We start from the raw sequence: 17,922 nt of genomic DNA, 5'->3' as shown, positions 1-17,922 counted from the left end.
TTTGAAGAAGTAACAAAGAGAATTAATGCGGGCAGGGCAGTGGACTTCAGTAAGGCATTCAACAAGGCTCCTCATGGTAGACCAACTAGCAAAGGTAGGTCACATGGAATATAGGAAGAACTAGCAATTTAGAAACAGAACTGGCTCAAAGGTAGAAGACAGAGGGTGGTGGTGGAGTGTTGCTTTTCAGACATCCCCATCAGTTGTAACCTTTTTGTCTCCTACGTTTCTTTTACTCAGAATTTTCACAAATGACAAAACAATGAAGAAATACATAGAGAAGGAAAGAATGTTGAAATATCACATGTTGCACACACGAACACTGTCAAGAAAACATACAATTGCTAGGTATCATTTTAACTAATGATGCTCCAGCTTTGGATTTTTGTTTTTCCTTTTGGAGGATCATTTGTTTTATTGTCAGTCTTACCATGCTTGTTTACAGTTTGTTTTTATTTTATATAATTCCATACCGAGAGAAGAAACATACATCCATACACTCCAATAAAGGATTCAAATCTGATGAATGAAAGGTGAATGATTTTATCCACTTTGCCATATTTTTCTTAACTAAGCATTCCAGTATTGGATAGAAAATGATGATGTTAATCAATAAAGCTAAGAGCACTTTAGTATTGATATATGCAAGCTTAGTTTTTGAAAAACCATGATCATTAACAATGATTTCGAACAGACACTGGTAGTGAGAAGTAGCCAAGGAGGATTCTGGGAGAAGTTGACTTGCTTGCCAAACCTGAGAAGGAGACCGCAGAGGACCTGATGTCAAAATGCAGTACAGCCTCAAAATGTTATGTTACTGTGGTGTTTCCCTTTCTCCTCCTTAAACAAAAAGGGAGGGAGAGAGAGAGAGAGAGAGAGAGAGAAGGGAGCTATTAGAACATTTTTTTGCAGTTAGAAACAGCAGAGCTTCAGTAGTTTGCATCATCTTGACCAGCAAAGATGATAGGGACTTTGGGAAAGCTTGTGATGCGTGTGGGATGTGAAATGAGGAAGGTCTTAGATCCACAAGGCATTCAGGATGTGCCAGAGGTCAGCAGTCCATAAGTAATGTGTGGCTGATTTGGGGCAGCATCTCTCTTCACTGTACAACACACAAGAAGGGAAGAAGTTTCTGGAATACTTGTACCACAGGGTGGTCACTCCACTGGAGGAGTGTAGGCAGGCAGGTGAGTGGGTTACCATACACCAAAGGGAAAGGAGACAGCGGGTCCAAGAAACCCTGGATACTTTATAGCTGTCTAACAGCTACGAAATTTGAATGCCTAATTAATGAGCAGCACTGTTGTGTCGGGGGTGGATGGCTCCAGGGAAAGCCACAGTACCATGATTCCCAGGTGTACTCTGGGAAAAGAGAGGGATGTCAGTAGGCTGATTAAAAAAGTGGTAGTAGTGGGTGACTCAATTTAAGAGAGACAGTCTAGTTTGCAGGCAAGATCTTGAGTACCGTTTGGTCTCTGGTCTTCTGGGTGCCAGAGAGATAAAAGAGAGAAGACGAGAAATGGGAAAAAGGAAGTGAGGGAAAGCTTGAGTGTTTGACAGTGAACAAAGTACAGTGTGTCTTCCAGTGGGCAAAAAAAGAGATAAGGGCAGGGTTAAATTGTCTGTATGTAAATATACGGAGTATAGTGAACAAAATTGGGGAACAAGAATCAAAAATTGCTCTATTATGACATAGTCGCATTGACAGAAACTTGGCTCAAGTCATACTTAACATGCCAAGTTATAAGACTATTAGTGACAACAGGGTTGGTAAAAAGGGGAGGAGGTGTAGCATTTTTGGTCAAAGACAGTATTATAGCTCTTGAATGAAACGTAGTTCCTGATTTAGAATGTATATGGTTGGTGGTGAGAAACAGGAATGGAGTGGTGACCTCGTTGGGTATTTATTATAGACCTTTAAATAGTGGGGAGTAGAAAAGAGCACTTGTAGGTAGATTATGGAAATCTCAGGACAAGTAGGTTGTGCTAGCTAATGATTTCAATTATCCAAGGGTAGACTAGGAGAAAGGTAGAAGATACGGTATGGAAGGGGAGAATTCCTGCACTGTGTGCAGGAGTACTTTCTAGAACAGTACATTTCCAGTTGTACCAGGAAGAGAGCTTTTCCGGATCTGGTCCAAGGAAATGAGACAGGCCAAGTGGAGAACTTCAAACTGGGGGAGCATTTTGGAAATAGTGACCATAATAAAATAACATTCAATATTAAGTTAGAAAAGTATAAAAGTCAATCAAGGATTAAGATCCCAGACTGGAAAAGAGCAGGCTTCAGAAGTCTAAAAGCACTGATTGGAATTGCATTTTGGTGGATAGAACCATGGATGAAACATGAAAGACATTCAAAAGAGAGATCATAGGGGTAAGCTCAGTACATGCCCATGAGAAATAAATACGGCGTATCCAAACGTAGATTAGCTTGGATGACTAAGGATACTGATGAGAAAATAAGAAAGGTAAAGGAGGCAAATGATGCGTATTGGAATAATAATAGCAATAAAAATCAAAAATCAAAAGTCTCAATTCCAGGACAGAGAAACGCTAAGGCTAGAATAAGGAAAGCTAAGAGGAAGCATGAGTAAAGGAGAGCAGGCTGTGCTAAAACAAATAATAAAATGCCCTTCCAATATAATGATAGCCAAAGATTAGGGAAGAATAGAGTGGGGTCCACAAGGAACAAGCAGGATAAGCTGCTTACTGAAGCAAATGGTATAGTGGTGAAACTAAATGAGTATTTTGTTTTTGTCTTTACCAAATTAGAAAATGGTGACAATGGCCCAGTTGAAAATGTGTGTGTTGAGCAACTGAACAATACAGTGATAGATAAAGAAGAGGTGCTAAAAAGGCTTGTAGGATTCCAGACCTGGATGGGATGCATCCTAGATTGTTGAGAAAGGTAAAGTAGCAAATTGGGAGCCATTGACAGGAATTTTCCAGGCCTCTCTCAACACAGGATTAGTCCCAGTGGACTGGAGGATTGGAAATGTGACATCATTGTTAAAGGAGTAAAGGATAACCCAGGAAACTATAGTCTGCCAGCTTGACATCAATTGTGCGAAAACCGATGGAATAATAGAGGGTCATTCCATGGATTTGAACTTTCAGAAAGCATTTGATATGGTGCCACATTGGCAGGTTGATCGTCAAATTAGAAATCTTGGGGGCTGATGGATCCTTGGCCATTAGGGGTTTCCTAAGAGACAGGAAACAGAGGGCAGGTATAAATGAGCATTTTTAGACTGGAAGCGAGTTGGAAGTGGGATCTGTGTTGGGATCTTTGTTTTTTCTGATTTATATAAATGATTTGGAGATGGGTGTTGAGGGCAAATTTCTAAATTTGCAGATGACTCTAAGCTAGGGAAAATAGTGAACTGTGAGGCTGATGTTAAGTGACTTCAGAAGGACAGTGACAATTTAGCCAAATGGGCAGATAGCTGACGGCTGAATTTCAATGCAAAGAAATGTGAGGTAATATATTTTGATTGAAGAAATATTGAACTTGTATTGTCTTTCCATGTTACAACACTGAGGGGAGTTCAGGAGCAGTCGGACCTCAGGATTCACGTGCATAATTCTCTGAAGTTGGCCAGGCATGTTGAAAAAGTTGTTAAGAAGGCTACAAGGATCCTTGGGTTTATAAATAGAGACATTGAGTCTGAAAACTAGGAAATTATGCTGCACCGACATAAGTCATTGGTCAGATCAGTTTTGGACCACTTTCCTGGAGTTTTGTGTTCAATTCTTATTTGAGGAAGGATGTTAAAGGTGTGGAGACAGTGCAAAGGAAATTTACTAAAAAGATACCAGGATTGTGGGATTTTAGGCACAAGGAAAGATTACAGAAATTGGGCTAATTCTCCTTGGAGCACAGAAGATTAAGAGGTGACCTGGTTGAGGTGTTCAAACTTATGAACGATTTTGTCAGGGTAAAGAAGGCTATTCTGTTTCCACTCATTGGTATGTCAGTAACTAAGGGTCACAATTACAAAATTATCAGCAAAAGAGCTAGCAGCGAGATGAAGAGAAACTTCTTTCCACAGAGAGCTGTTGGAAAATGGAAAGTGCTGCCTGGGGAAAGATGGAAGTAGGTTCTGCATGAGGTTTCAAATGAGCTGCTTATATATTTGAAAGTGATGAATTTAGAGGGCTACAGAGATATGGGTTGGAGAATGGGACTAGTTGGATTGCTGCTTTAGGAGCAGGTACAGACAAAATGGGTCAAACGGTCACCTTCTGTACTAAAAAATTCTATGATGCTATCATTTTTGGCTGGCTCAGGGCACAGTTACTATACATAATCAAAATGATCCTTCCTAGTTCAAATGAAGGGCATGAGGTAATCATTGACATCAAGACAGTTTAATACAAATATCTGGTTTGGCACCTGATTCAGGCTAAAGGAGTGTTTCATACAGTTCAACAGGCTTTGATAAAAATTCTCACCACCTGCTTCTTCACATTAGCTTTATGGATTACTCTTCATATTGCAGGTGCCAATTCTCTAGAAAAATTGAGCTAATAAATATATTTTGTTTTCTTAAGTTGTAAAATACAACTTGTGTCTGTCATTAGTTATTAATCATAGAATCATCATAGAATCTCCACAATGTGGAAGAAGGCCATTCAGCCCATCAAGACCACATCAACCCTCCAGAGAGCATCCCACACAGACACACCTCCCTACCCAATCCATATAACCCTGAGTTCCCCATGGCCAGTCCACTTATCTCCACATCAATGGTGATATTTTATTTATGGATGTACAACCAATATTACTCTATATCCATTTGTTAGAAAGCAAAATTATAATTAAACAAAGCCTCCATCTGTTTGGTAATAAAGCTTTCACTTTATTAATTATTCCCTCAATAGTGTAATAAACAAGAAACATGCTGTAGATGCTTGTTTTGTTGTCAGCTATGGTGCAGTTGGTAGAACTCTTGACTCTGACAGGACTTTTGTCCACAGGTTGTATGTGGAATTGGTGGAATTCTACAACTTTTGTAAATCGCTGTCAAATATTGGATCGTGGCTTGGTTTGGGTTAAGTGTGGTGTTTGTATAAGTGGTGACATTGGTGGGCTACATCCAAAGATTGCCTGAATGACTCCAGTCTGAGAGTTGAGGATGCAAGGTACAGAGGTAGGGTGGGCAGAAAGACTCATCCTCTCATGCCACTTTACAGCCCTCAACCTGCTCCCATGAACATTTATGCCAACTTAGCACTAAGCCATTTTTTTCACACATTCTTTTTTCCATTCTGTTCTCTTCCTTTGTCCTTACACCATCAATCATGTCAATTCACTTCATATCCAACATGGATAATTGTCAGGATCCATGCAGTGATGAAATAAAATAAAGTTCTACTGAAGAAGGTCTAAGTTTTTAATGCAGACTTCACTATTTAAAAAAAACTGTTTATTCTATTTACATTCTTCCAGTGACATTGCCTGAGAAGAACAAAAAATTCAAACCAACGTACAACCACTTATCGCAACTAACATTCGAGTAAGTGGAGTTGAAATGCTCATCAGCCATGATTAAATGGCGGAGTGGACTCGATGGGCTGAATGGCCTTACTCCCACTCCTATGTCTTATGGTCTTAGAAACATTGAAATAATTTATAGTCCCACTTCAAAGTGTGATAGCCACTCTGAGCTGTCAATCAAACTGTATGATATGGATGGTAGTGAAATCAGTTATATCAGTTACATACCAGTGATCAAATAGTTAAAACCCTCAGGCTTTTGTTAACAGACACAGTAAAATGGTAAACTCTTACATATACCTTGACAGCTTCCATTGATAACTGCTTTTTATCAAATCCTCATGAGATTTTGGCATGTCCTCTTGACACATCTTCTCTGAACATTGCTTTTGTCAGTTTTTTTGAGAGTTCCAATTATCTTAATGCTTGAGGTCATGCAGTTGTTACACACATTCAAGTCTGTGTTTGTATACATGAAGATCATCTGACCTCCCTCAAAAATATCTCCGGACTATGTCTAATACACACAATTAAAATCATGCTGAACTGGAGGCAGCTGATGATTTAAATGGCTAGTGCCCTTTATGAACTGCAAATTCTTGTGGGAGAGAGGCATTGCTAGATGGTCTATCATTTATTGCCTGTCCCAAGTTGCCCTTGAGAAGGTGGTGGTGAGCTGTCTTCTTGAACTGCTGCAGTCCTATGTGCTGTAGGTATACCCATAACGTCATGAGAGAGGGCGTTCTGGGACATTGACACAGCAACAGTGAAGGAGATGTCAGGATGGTAAATGGCTTGGAGGAGAGCTTGCAGGTGGCGGTGTTCTGACTTTTCCACTGCTCATGTCCAGCATAGAAGTAGTCTTGGGTTTGGAAGGTGCCATCTAAGGATTTTTGGCACATTTCTGCAGTGCATCTTGTAGATTGTAACCCACTGCTGCTACTGGTGGAGGCAGTGGATGTCTATGGATATGGTGGCAATCACACGGGCTTCTTTGTACAGGATAGCGTCAAGCTTCTTGAGTGTTGTTGAGGCTGCACTCATCCAGGCAAGTGGGGAGTATTCCATCACACTCCTGACTCGTGCCTTTTAGATGGTGAACACCCAGACCTGACCCAAAATGCAAGCCTACTAAAATGACATATGCCTTGTTCTGGAGCAGGACTCACAATTCCTAGGTTCATCTCTTTGGGTTCACATCCCACTCCAGGAAACCTCTGATATTTCAGAAAAAAATCAAAACATTAAAAATGATCCTGCTTTGGAGCAAATCATATCACCATTGTTAAAAAATGCAAAATATGGGGCATAATTTTGTGCAGTTTATTTGAACGTGCAAACATGATTGAGTGTGTATACATGAATCCCTTTAATGTCACATTGAAGTGATAATTGAATTTATTACATCAGAATATTTTAATACTCAGTCTAAAATGAAAGCATTCTCTATTGTTTACAGTTAAAATCATATACATCCATCTAAAACATAAGGTACAGAGAAAAAATTAAATCCTTGGGAGTTGGAAATTTGAATTAACATTGGTAATACTAGAAATGTACAATGAACCAGTCAGCTTGCAAATGAGACTGTCGAGTTGATGGTTCAAGATACATCCTTCACTCAAACTGCTAAGTTCCAGTAAAATGGCTCAAATAAAGACCCCATTGAATTCTCCCAGGTTTTCCATCTCTATTGTGTCTGTTCTGATGAAGACAATTTCTACAAGGGGGCCTCCAAAATGACTACCTTCTTTGTCAAGTGAGGCTTCCCCAATACTGTTGTTGACAGGAGATAGCAAGAACTGCAGATGCTGGAGTCAGAGTCAACACAGCGTGGAGCTGGAGGAACACAGCAAGCCTGGCAGCATCAGAAGAGCAGGAAAGTTGATGTTTCAGGTCGGGAACCTTCAATAGGACTGGGCAGGGGGAGGGGAGCTGGGAAATAAATAGAGGGAGGAGGGTTGGGGCTGGTGTAAGGTAGGTGGGAAGATGATAGGTGGATGCAGGTACGGGGTAGTGGGGATTGATAGTTGGGAAGGATGGGGAAAATAGGTGGGAGAGAAGATAGGCAGGTTGTGTCAGGGCAAGGAGGCAGGGAGGACAGGGAGTGTTGGACATGGGATGAAGCTGGGAGCGAGGAGATTTTGAAACTGGTGAATTTTGTGTTGAGGCCATTGGGCTGCACGCTCCCGAGGTGGAAAATGAGATGTTGTTCCTTGTTCCTCCTGTTTGTGAGTGGCATTATTGTGACACTAGAGGAGGCCCAGGATGGACATATCACCCAGGGAATGGGAGGGGGAGTTAAAACAGTTGACAACCGGAAGGTCTTGTTGAGTATAACATACAGGGCACAGACGGTCTGCAAATCAGTCCCCGAGTCTGCGCTTGGTCTCACCGATGTAGAGGAGACCATATCAGGAGCAGCAGATACAGTAGGCCAAGTTGGAGGATGTACAGGTGAACCCCTGTTGGATTTGGCAAGTTTGTCTTGGGCCTTGGATGGAGGTGAAAGGGTAAGTGTGGGGGCAGGTGTAGCAGATGTGGTGGGGCTGGTGGGGAGTGTGGAGCAGACAAGGGAGTCATTGAGTGAGTGGTCCCTACAAAAGGTAGATGGGGTGGGAGGGAAATACCTCTTTGGTAACATGGTCAGATTGTAGGTGGCGGAAGTGCCGGTGAATCTTGCACTGAATGAGGAGGGTGGTGGGATGGGATGTGAGGACCAGGATTACTCTGTCTTTATTTTTGTGAGGGGGAGGGGTTTGAGGGCAGAAGTGCAGGAAATGTAAGAGGTATGGTTGAGGGCATTGTGGATCAATGGAGGGGAGAGTTTGCAGTCCTCCCATAACTGTCTGAAGAAGTAATGTGCAGGTTAGACGAAGGGGGGCCAATAGATGTTTACTACCCGGACTTCCAGAAGGCATTTGACAAGGTGCTGCCCAGGAGGCTGCTGAGTAAGGTAAGGGCCCGTGGTGTTGGAGGCAAGATGCCAGCACGTATAGAAGATTGGCTGTCTGGAAGAAGGCAGAGAGTGGGTTAAAAGGGTCCTTCTTGGGATGGCAGATGGTGATAAGCGGTATTCCACAAGGGTTAGTGTTCGGACCACAACTTTTCACTTTATACATTAATGATCTACATGAGGGAACTGAGGACATTCTGGCTTAGTTTGCAGATGATACAGAGATAGGTAGAAGGCCAGGCAGTATTGAGGATGTGGGGAGGCTGCAGAAGGATTTGGGCAGGTTAAGAGAGTGGACAAAGAAGTGGCAGGTAGAGTACAATGTGGGAAAGTGTGAGGTCATGCACTTTGGTAAGAAGTATAAAAGCATGGACTATTTTCTAAATGGGAAAAAATTCAGGAGTCTGAAGTGTAAAGAGGCTTGGGAGTTCTATCCCAGGATTCTCTCAAGGTAAACTTGCAGGCTGAGTCAGTAGTTAGGAAAGCAAAAACAATTTTGACATTTATTTTGAGAGGACTTGAACATAAAAGCAGTGGTGTAATTCTGAGGCTCCATAAGGCTCTAGTCAGGCCACATTTGGAATATTGTCCTCAGTTTTTGGGCCTCATATCTCTGGACAGATGTACTGGCACTGGAGCAGGTTCAGAGGAGGTTCACAAGAATGGTCACAGAAATGAAAATTTTAAATTATGAGGAACGTTTGAGGGCTCTAAGTCTATACTCAATGGAGTTTAGAAAGATGAGGATGGATCTAATTGAAACTTACAAAATACTAAATGGCCAGGACAGAGTGGATGTTGGGCAGATGTTTTCATTGGTAGGAGAGACTAGGACCTGACGGTACAGCCTTAGAGTTAAGTGAAAACCTTTTAGAATAGAAAAAAAGGAAAAACTTACTTAGCGAGAGTGGTGAATCTGTGCAATTCACTGCCACAGAAGGCTGTGGAGGCCAGATCATTGAGAATATTTAAGATGGAAATAGATAGGTTCTTGATTGTCAAGACGATCAAGGGTAACAGGGAGAAAGCGAGAGAATGGGGTTGAGAAACATATCAGCCATGATTGAATGGCGGAGCAGGCTTGATGGGCTGAATGGCCTAATTTCTCCTCCTATGTCTTATGGTCTTATGTCCATCATGATTTTAGAAACCTCTATAAGGTCAACCCTCAGCTCCAACACTCCAGGGGAAAAAAGCCCCAGCAGCATCCTTGTAAAAATTTCCTGCAACCACACAAGTTTAACCACATTCTTCCTCTACAATGGTGACTAGAATTGTATACACAATTCTAAAAGTGGCCTCGTCAATGTCTCGTACAGCCACAAAATGACATCCCAAATCCTATACTCAATATTCTGACCAATGAAGACAAGTGCGCCAAATGCTTTCTTCAGCACCCTATCTATCTGTGACACCACTTTCAAGGAATTACGCAACTGCGTCCCTAGGTCTCTTTGTTACAAGATCCTACCATTAGCTATATCGGTTCTGCCCTGATTTACCTTATCAAAATGCAACACTTCACGTTTATAAACTCCATCTGCCACTCCTTGGCCCATTGGCCCAGCTGATCAAGGTCCCGTTGAACTCTGAAATAATCTTCTTCACTGTCCACTACACCACCTATTTTGGTGTCATCTAAAAAGTTACTCAACATAATCTTCTGTGTTCACATCCAAATCATTTATATGCAGGATGAAAAACAGTGGATCCAGCACAGATCCTTGTGGCACACTATTGGTCATGAGCCTCTAACCTGAAAACCAACCCTCAACCATCTCCCTCTGTTTTCTTAGCTCAAGCTAATTTTGTATTCAATTGGCTAGCTCCCCTTGGATCCCATGATATCTAACCCTTCTAACTAGCAAACTATGCAGAACATTATTTGACGCTTTGCTGAAGTTTATATTGTTAACATTTACCAATCTGCCTTCATTAATCTTTTTTGTTACCTCTGAAAAAACTCAATTAAGTTAGCGAGACACAATTTCCTACATGCAAAGCCATGTTGACTATCCCTAATCAGTTCTTGCCTTTCCAAATATGTGTAAATCCTGTTCCTCAGAATCCCCTCAAACAATTTACCCAACACTGATATAAGACTCACCAGTCATAGTTCTGACTTTTCCTTACAGTTGTTATTAAGTAATGGAACCGCATTAGCCAACCTCCAGTTTTCCAGCAATTCACCTGTGTCTTGATGCTAAAAATATCTCAGCAAGGGGTACAGCAATTTCTTCCCCAGATTCCCACAAATTTCTGCGGAACACCTGATTAGGTCCCAGGGATTTATCTACCTTTGTACATCTTACAACATCATCACCTCCTCTTCTATAATATGACACTTATGAAGACACCTCTATTTATTTCTCTGAGTTGCCTAGCTTCCATATCCTTCTCTACAGTCAATACTAACATGAAATATTCATTTGTATCTCACCCATCTCCCTTGGTTTCACATATAAAGAGACATGTTGATCTTTACGGGAGCCCATATTCCCTCCCTAGTTACTGTTTTGCCATTAATGTACTTACAGAATCTTTTTGGATTCTACTTAACTTTATTTGCCAAAACTTTCTCAACCCCTTTTCACCCTCCTGATTTCCCTCTTAAATATGTTCCTGCTGCCCTATAGTCCCTAGGGATTCACTCAATCCCAGCTGTCTACACCTGACATATGCCTCCATCCTTTTCATGACAAGAGCATCAATTTCTCTAGTCATCCAGCATTCCCTACATCTACCAGTCTTGCCTTTCCCACAAACAGCAACATACTGTCACTGAACTCTCGTTATCTCATTTTTAAAGGCCTCTCATTTCCCATCCATCCCTTTAACTGAGAATAGCCTCCCGAATCAACTTTTGAAAGTTCCTGTCTAAATCCACCAAAATTGGCCTTACTCCAGTTTACAGCTTCAATGTTTTGTTCAATTCTAACCTTTTCCATAACTATTTTAAAACAAGTAGAATTATGATCACTTGCCCCACAGTGCTCCCACCTACTGACATCTCAGTCACTTGCTCAGCCTTATTTCCCAACCGAAGGTCAAGTGTTGCTCCTTCTCCAGTAGGTACATCCATATACTGAATAAGACAGTTTTCGTGTACACATTTAACAAATTCTACCCTCACGCATCCACCCCCACCCACCACCCGGACCTCGATCCAAGCCCTTAACACTATGACAATCCGTGTTTATGTTTGGAAAGTTAAATCATCCACCATACAACCCTATTATTCTTACAAATATCCTTACGTATTTACTTCTCAAATTCCCACTGACTACTGGGGAGCCAAAAATACAATCCTAACAAGATGATCATTGCTTTCTTATTTCTCAGTTCCACCTGCATAACTTCACTGGATAATCTCCCAGGAATATTCTTCTTAAGTACAAATGTAATGTCATCCTGAATGAACACCACTTCCCCCAGACTCTTACCCCTACTTTCTATCCTTCCTGTAGCATCTACACCTTGGAACTTTAAGCTGCCAGTCCTGGCTATCCCTGGCTGATATTTCTGTAATAGCTAAAATATCCCTGTCCCATGTTCCCAGCCATGCCCTAAGTTCATCTGCCTTACCTGTCAGCTCTCTTGCATTGAAGTAAATGCAGTTTAATTTATCAGTCTTACCGCATTCTCTAGGTGCCTTGTTGATTTGGTAGCTCCATTTATCTACGGTACCAGCCTCTGCATTTTCTCTTTTCTCATTATTGCTTTCAAACCCGCCAACCCTTAATAGTTTAAAACCTCCGGAGTAGCACCAGCAAATCTCCTCGCAAGGATTTTGGTCCCCTTCTCATTCAGATAGAACCCATCCCTATTATGCAGGTCATTTCTCCATGTGAAGCTATCCCAATGATGCAAAATTCCACACCACACACACACACACACACACACACACACACACACACACACACACACACACATATACACACACACACACACATACACACACACACACACTCTCTCTCTCTCACACACATATACACACATACACACACACACACACACACACACACACACACACTCTCTCTCTCTCTCTCTCTCTCTCTCACACACACACACACATATACACACACACACATATACACACACACACACACACACACACACACACACACACACACACAGGCTCCTCTGCCAAGTATTCATCTGTTCTAGCCTCCTATTCCTACTCTCACCAGCATTACACATACCAGTCTTCAGCCAATTCGATTCACTCCATGTGATATCAAGAAACAGTTGGAGACATTGGATACTGCAAAGGCTATGGGCCCTGACAACATTTTGGCAATAGTACGATATGCTCCAGAACTTGTCACTCGCCAGCCAAGCTCTTCTGGTACAGTTTTAACACTGGCATGTACTAACATTTTGGAAAATTGCCTAGGTATGTCCTGTACATAAAAAGCAGAACAAATCCAACCCAGCCAATTACCGCCCCATCAGTATACTCTCAGTATATATCAGTAAAGTGATGGAATATGTCATCAACAGTGCTATCAAGCAGCACCTGCTCAGTGATGCCCAGTTTGGGTTTTGCCAGGGCCACTCATTATGGCCTTGGTTCAAATATGGACGAAAGAATTGAATTCCAGAGGCGGGGTGAGAGTGACAGCTCTTGATATCAAGGCTTCATTTGACTGAGTGTGTTGTCAAGAAGCCCGAACAAAACTGAAATCAATGGGTATCAGGAGACAAAATCTCCACTGGTTGGAGTCATACCTGGTACATAAGAAGATGGTTGTGGTTGTTGGAGGTCAGTCATCTCAGGTCCGGGGCACTTCTGCAGGAGCTCCTCCGCGTAGTGTTCTAGGCCCAAACATTTTCAGCTGTTTCACCAATGACTTTCCCTCCATTCATAAGGTTAGAAGTGGGGATGTTTGCCGATGATTGCACAATGTTCAGCGCCATTCACGACTCCTCGGGTACTGAAGCAGTCCATGTCCAAATGCAACAAGATGTGGACAATGTCCAGGTTTGGGTTGACAGTTGGCAAGTAATATTCGTGCCTAACAAATGCCAGGCTATGTCAATCACCGATAAGAGACAATCTAACCACCGCCCCTTTTCATTAATGGTGTTACCATCACTGAATCCCCCACAATCAACATCTTGCGGGTCACCATTGACCAGAACCTCAACTGGACTCGCTACATAAACAAGAGCAGGTCAGAAGCCGGGAATCCTGCGGTGAATACCTAACCTCCTGACACCCCAGAGCCTGTCTGCCATCGGTAAGGCACATGTTAGGAGTGCGATGGAATACTCCCCACTTGCCTGGATGAGTGCAGCTCCCACAACACTCAAGAAGCTTGACACTATCCAGTACAAAGCAGCCCGTGTGATTGGCACCACATCCACGAATATCTATTCTCGCCACCACCGATGGTCAGTAGCAACAGTAGTGAGTAATATCTACAAGATGCACTGCAGAAATTCACCAAAGATCCTCAGACAGCACCTTCCAAACCCATGACCACTTCCATCCAGAATGACAAGGGCAGCAGATACATGAGAACACCACGACCTTCAAATACCTCTTCATACCACTCACTATCCTGACTTAGAAATGTATCGCCATTCATTTACTGTTGCTGGGTCATTATCACGGAATGCCCTCCATAAGCGTATTGTGAGCCGACCCATAGCAGGAGGACTGCAGCGGCTCAAGGCGGCAGCTCACCCCCACCTTCTCAGGGGCAACTAGGAATGGACAATAAATGCTGGCCCAGCCAGCGACACCCACATCCCACAAAAGTATAAACAATAAAAAGCATGTGGCACCAGTAGTAGTCCAGATATTACTACTCTCAAGGACCGACTTTTCAACCTCCCGCCTAGTTTCCTATACTCACTCTGCAGAACCTCATCCTTTTTCCTACCTATGTTGTTAGTACCACGATCACTGTTCCTTTTGTCCCTTTTCAAAATTTCTGCACCCTCCCCAAGAATCCTTGACTCTGGCACTAAGAAGGCAACACGCGATTCTTCTTCCTCGCTGACAGCCAGAGAAACGTGTCTGTGTCCCAGAACTGAGTCATCAATTAGAATTGATCATTGCAATACAGCTACACTTTGCTGAGAGGCCATTCCACGCAACCCCCCTTACAATATCCAAAACTGCATGCCTATTTTAGATTGTCATAGCCACAGGAGACTCCTGCTATCTGCCCGGGTATCTACCATTCCCAGCAGTCAGCCATCTACCAGCAGTGTCTCCACCTTCCTGAAACTGCCAACAAACACACACCACCCCTCATTCCTGTCCGAGCTCCTGTAAACTCCTCATTGCCTCTAATTGCCACTCCAACCGATCCATGTGATCCGACAGAATTCACAACCAAACACACTTCCTGCAGACATTGTCTCCAGGAATATTCAAATTCTCCCGGATTCTTCCACATCTGACAGGAAGAGCACATCACCCTTCAATAAACCATTTCTGCCCCTTTAACAATCTACAGACCCAGAAATTACCTACAAACAAATACAACACACTTTTCTCAAAAATGCAGTACTGTACAGTCTTACTGCTCTGGAATAACAACATGAATCCTTAATGTTAACAGTCAATCAAGAGAAAGATTGCAGTTAAGTATAAAAAAGATGCCCTCATCTTACTCACTATTACTAATTTACAGCAAAGGGATTAAGATTTAGAAGTTTCATCGGTCTTTAAATCAAGCACTTAGCTGATCAGGCTCAAAAACCAAAGATCGTCCTCCTCTTCTATAGTTTCAGGCCTACCATCCCATCTGCATCCACATCCAAAGGATCATTAGCCACCACTTCAGTCTTCTCCAACAGAATACAATAACCTGACACATTTTCACCTCCCTTCCCTGGTCAGCTTTCCACAGCAACCATTCCCTCCGGGACACCTCGGTCCAGTCTTCCTCCACTCCTTTCACCTCCCTCTTCCCCAACGGCTCCTTCCCATGCAATCATAGAAGGTTTAGCACCTGCCTGCTTACTTCCTCCTTTCTCACTAACCGAGGACCCAGACACAGGTGAAGCAGCAATTTAACTGCACTTCACTCCATCTAGTCCATTGTATTCACTGTTCATAATGTGGTCTCCTCTACACCGGGGAATCGAAATAGAGACTGGGAGATCATTTTGCAGAACACCTACATTCTGTCCACAAAAATGACTCTGTGAGTTCCCTGAATATCACTGTCTCGGGCTTGCTGCAGTGGTGCTCCAGTGAGGCTCGGTGTGAGTTGGAAGGACAGCAAGTCATTTTCTGCTTGAGAACCATGTAGCCTTCAGGACTTAATATCAAGCTCAGTACTTTTAGGGCCTGAACACCTTCTTCCACATCCTTTCCCCAAATCTCCACATGTCATCACATGGGCTGCAACCACAACCACCCAATTGTCAGCCACTAATGGTGCCCATTAGCAGCTATTGATTCTTTACCCATTCCTTTGTCTGTCCAACTGCTTCTCTCTGTCTCTGGACTCCATCTCCACCTATGATTTACTCCATCCACTCCCCCACCTCCACCCACCACCAACCTTTCAATCAGCTACAATCAGTTCTGAAGAAGTGTCACTGGGACTGAAATGTTCAACTCTGCTTTCTCTACACAGATGCTGTCAGATCTGCTGAGTTTCTCCAGCAATTTCTTTTTTGTTTCAAATAAAGTTTTTCACTTTGCTGAGCAAGTAAGTTGAGTGAAGTGATCGATGATGTAGCAAACAAATGGAAAATCACTTTAAACTGAAACAAAATGGCTGTTTACTCAGTACCGCCGCTATCTTTAAGTGAATAGTTAATGACATAAAGGCAAGCACAAGTAATAGGTGTACCAATGGAAAGACCTTTACTTAGTGGGTGGAAGGAGATAAGTGCCTTCCTCCATTGTCTGTGTGGGTGTTCACTCAGCTAATGGACATGAGGCAAAGATTTGGATGCTTGATCAGATGTTGGATTTGACATATAAAAGTGAGGTTACCTCACATTAGCAACACCAACAAGTTAAATGGAAGTGATGGAATAAATTATTTTTGAAAATGATCAGTTCAGTTCTCTGTATGTGTACCAATAAAAACACGGGAGATAGCTCCCTTATGTTACCTTACAACAGACAGCCCAGAACAGGGATGATTTAATATCTCTTATCACTGGCATTCAACTACAATAAATCATCCAACGTTGCACAGATACATTGAAAATGGTCACAGAATATAGATAATATAAAGGAATACCATCAAGCTTTCAATAAATAACACATGCATCGAAACAGTGTATGGTTGGTCTGTTTGAGAGGAATACTGGTTTTCAGGAAGGATTTCAGTGTACTTTTTATGTCAGGAGGTTGTCCTAATTGTATTCAGCATTCTTCAGTTCACACTCATCCAATGGAAAATGGAATCTGCTCCAACATCTTTGCCCAGTTGCAGAACAGGCAGAAGGCATCACCTAGGGCAGTTCTACTTGAGTATTTTTCTTCTCTGATCCCTGACAGGTCCTGCTATAGGAAGACATTAGGCCATTACTCTCTTGGCTCGGCTGGGGAGCGCACTGGAGAAATAAACCCAAGTCATTCTCACTTAATGAAAGATTAATGCAATAATTTAATTTATATACACCTTTCACCATTCCAGGATATCCCACAGTACTGCACAACAAATTTTGAATAACTCTGAAGTATGGGCATTGCTATAAAGCAGCTAATTCATACAAAGCAAGCTCCCACCAGGACAATGTGACAATGAAAGATAATCAGTTTTTATCATATGAAGGATATTTGGCCAGGACTGAAAATTAATGCACAAAACCTCAGCACCATAGTAGTGCCATGGAAAGAATGCGATACACAATGATATCAGTTCAATCTATGCTATACATAGCCATTCATTTTACCTCTGTATCAGAATGCAGTGATAAAGCTAGGTGCTTTAAAATACATCCACTGATCCCCAATTCTGAAATATGTGATGAAAAGTTACCACACCCTCTACTGTTTATGTCAGCCGTAGCCTGATTGTGTATTTGGTCTGAGACTCACACTTGAAGTGTACAAGAAAAAGTCTATCGCCAATTGTCTGAAAAGAAATGGTATCAGTAATATCACAGCCTTTGCATTTTACTTCAGCAAATCTAACTCTAAGGATGCATCTTTATAAAGTGAGCTTATTGATAAAACGCTATTGTATAGAACCTCATCCTCATCCAAATTTAAGAAGGCTTGTAAAGCTGTAAGACTCGTTTAACTTAAAATGACAAACAACAGCAGAAAATAAGGAAAGCAATGTTATCAAGGTAGAAGAATATAGATTGGTCAGGGACTGCAGAGAGGAGTGCTGGGTAATTGCGACACCTACACGTTTTCAGGGCAAATAGCAATTCCGACTGAAAGGTACCTTACCACAAGACCCGCGCCTGGAAAGTCCGCGCAGTACCATGGTCTGGGACCTGTTTTCATGCATAGCAGCGCCAGTCTAAC

Source organism: Stegostoma tigrinum, chromosome 31 (assembly GCF_030684315.1).
Source record: "Stegostoma tigrinum isolate sSteTig4 chromosome 31, sSteTig4.hap1, whole genome shotgun sequence".
NCBI classification, from domain to species: Eukaryota; Metazoa; Chordata; class Chondrichthyes; order Orectolobiformes; family Stegostomatidae; genus Stegostoma; species Stegostoma tigrinum.
This window is presented reverse-complemented; position numbering follows the sequence as displayed.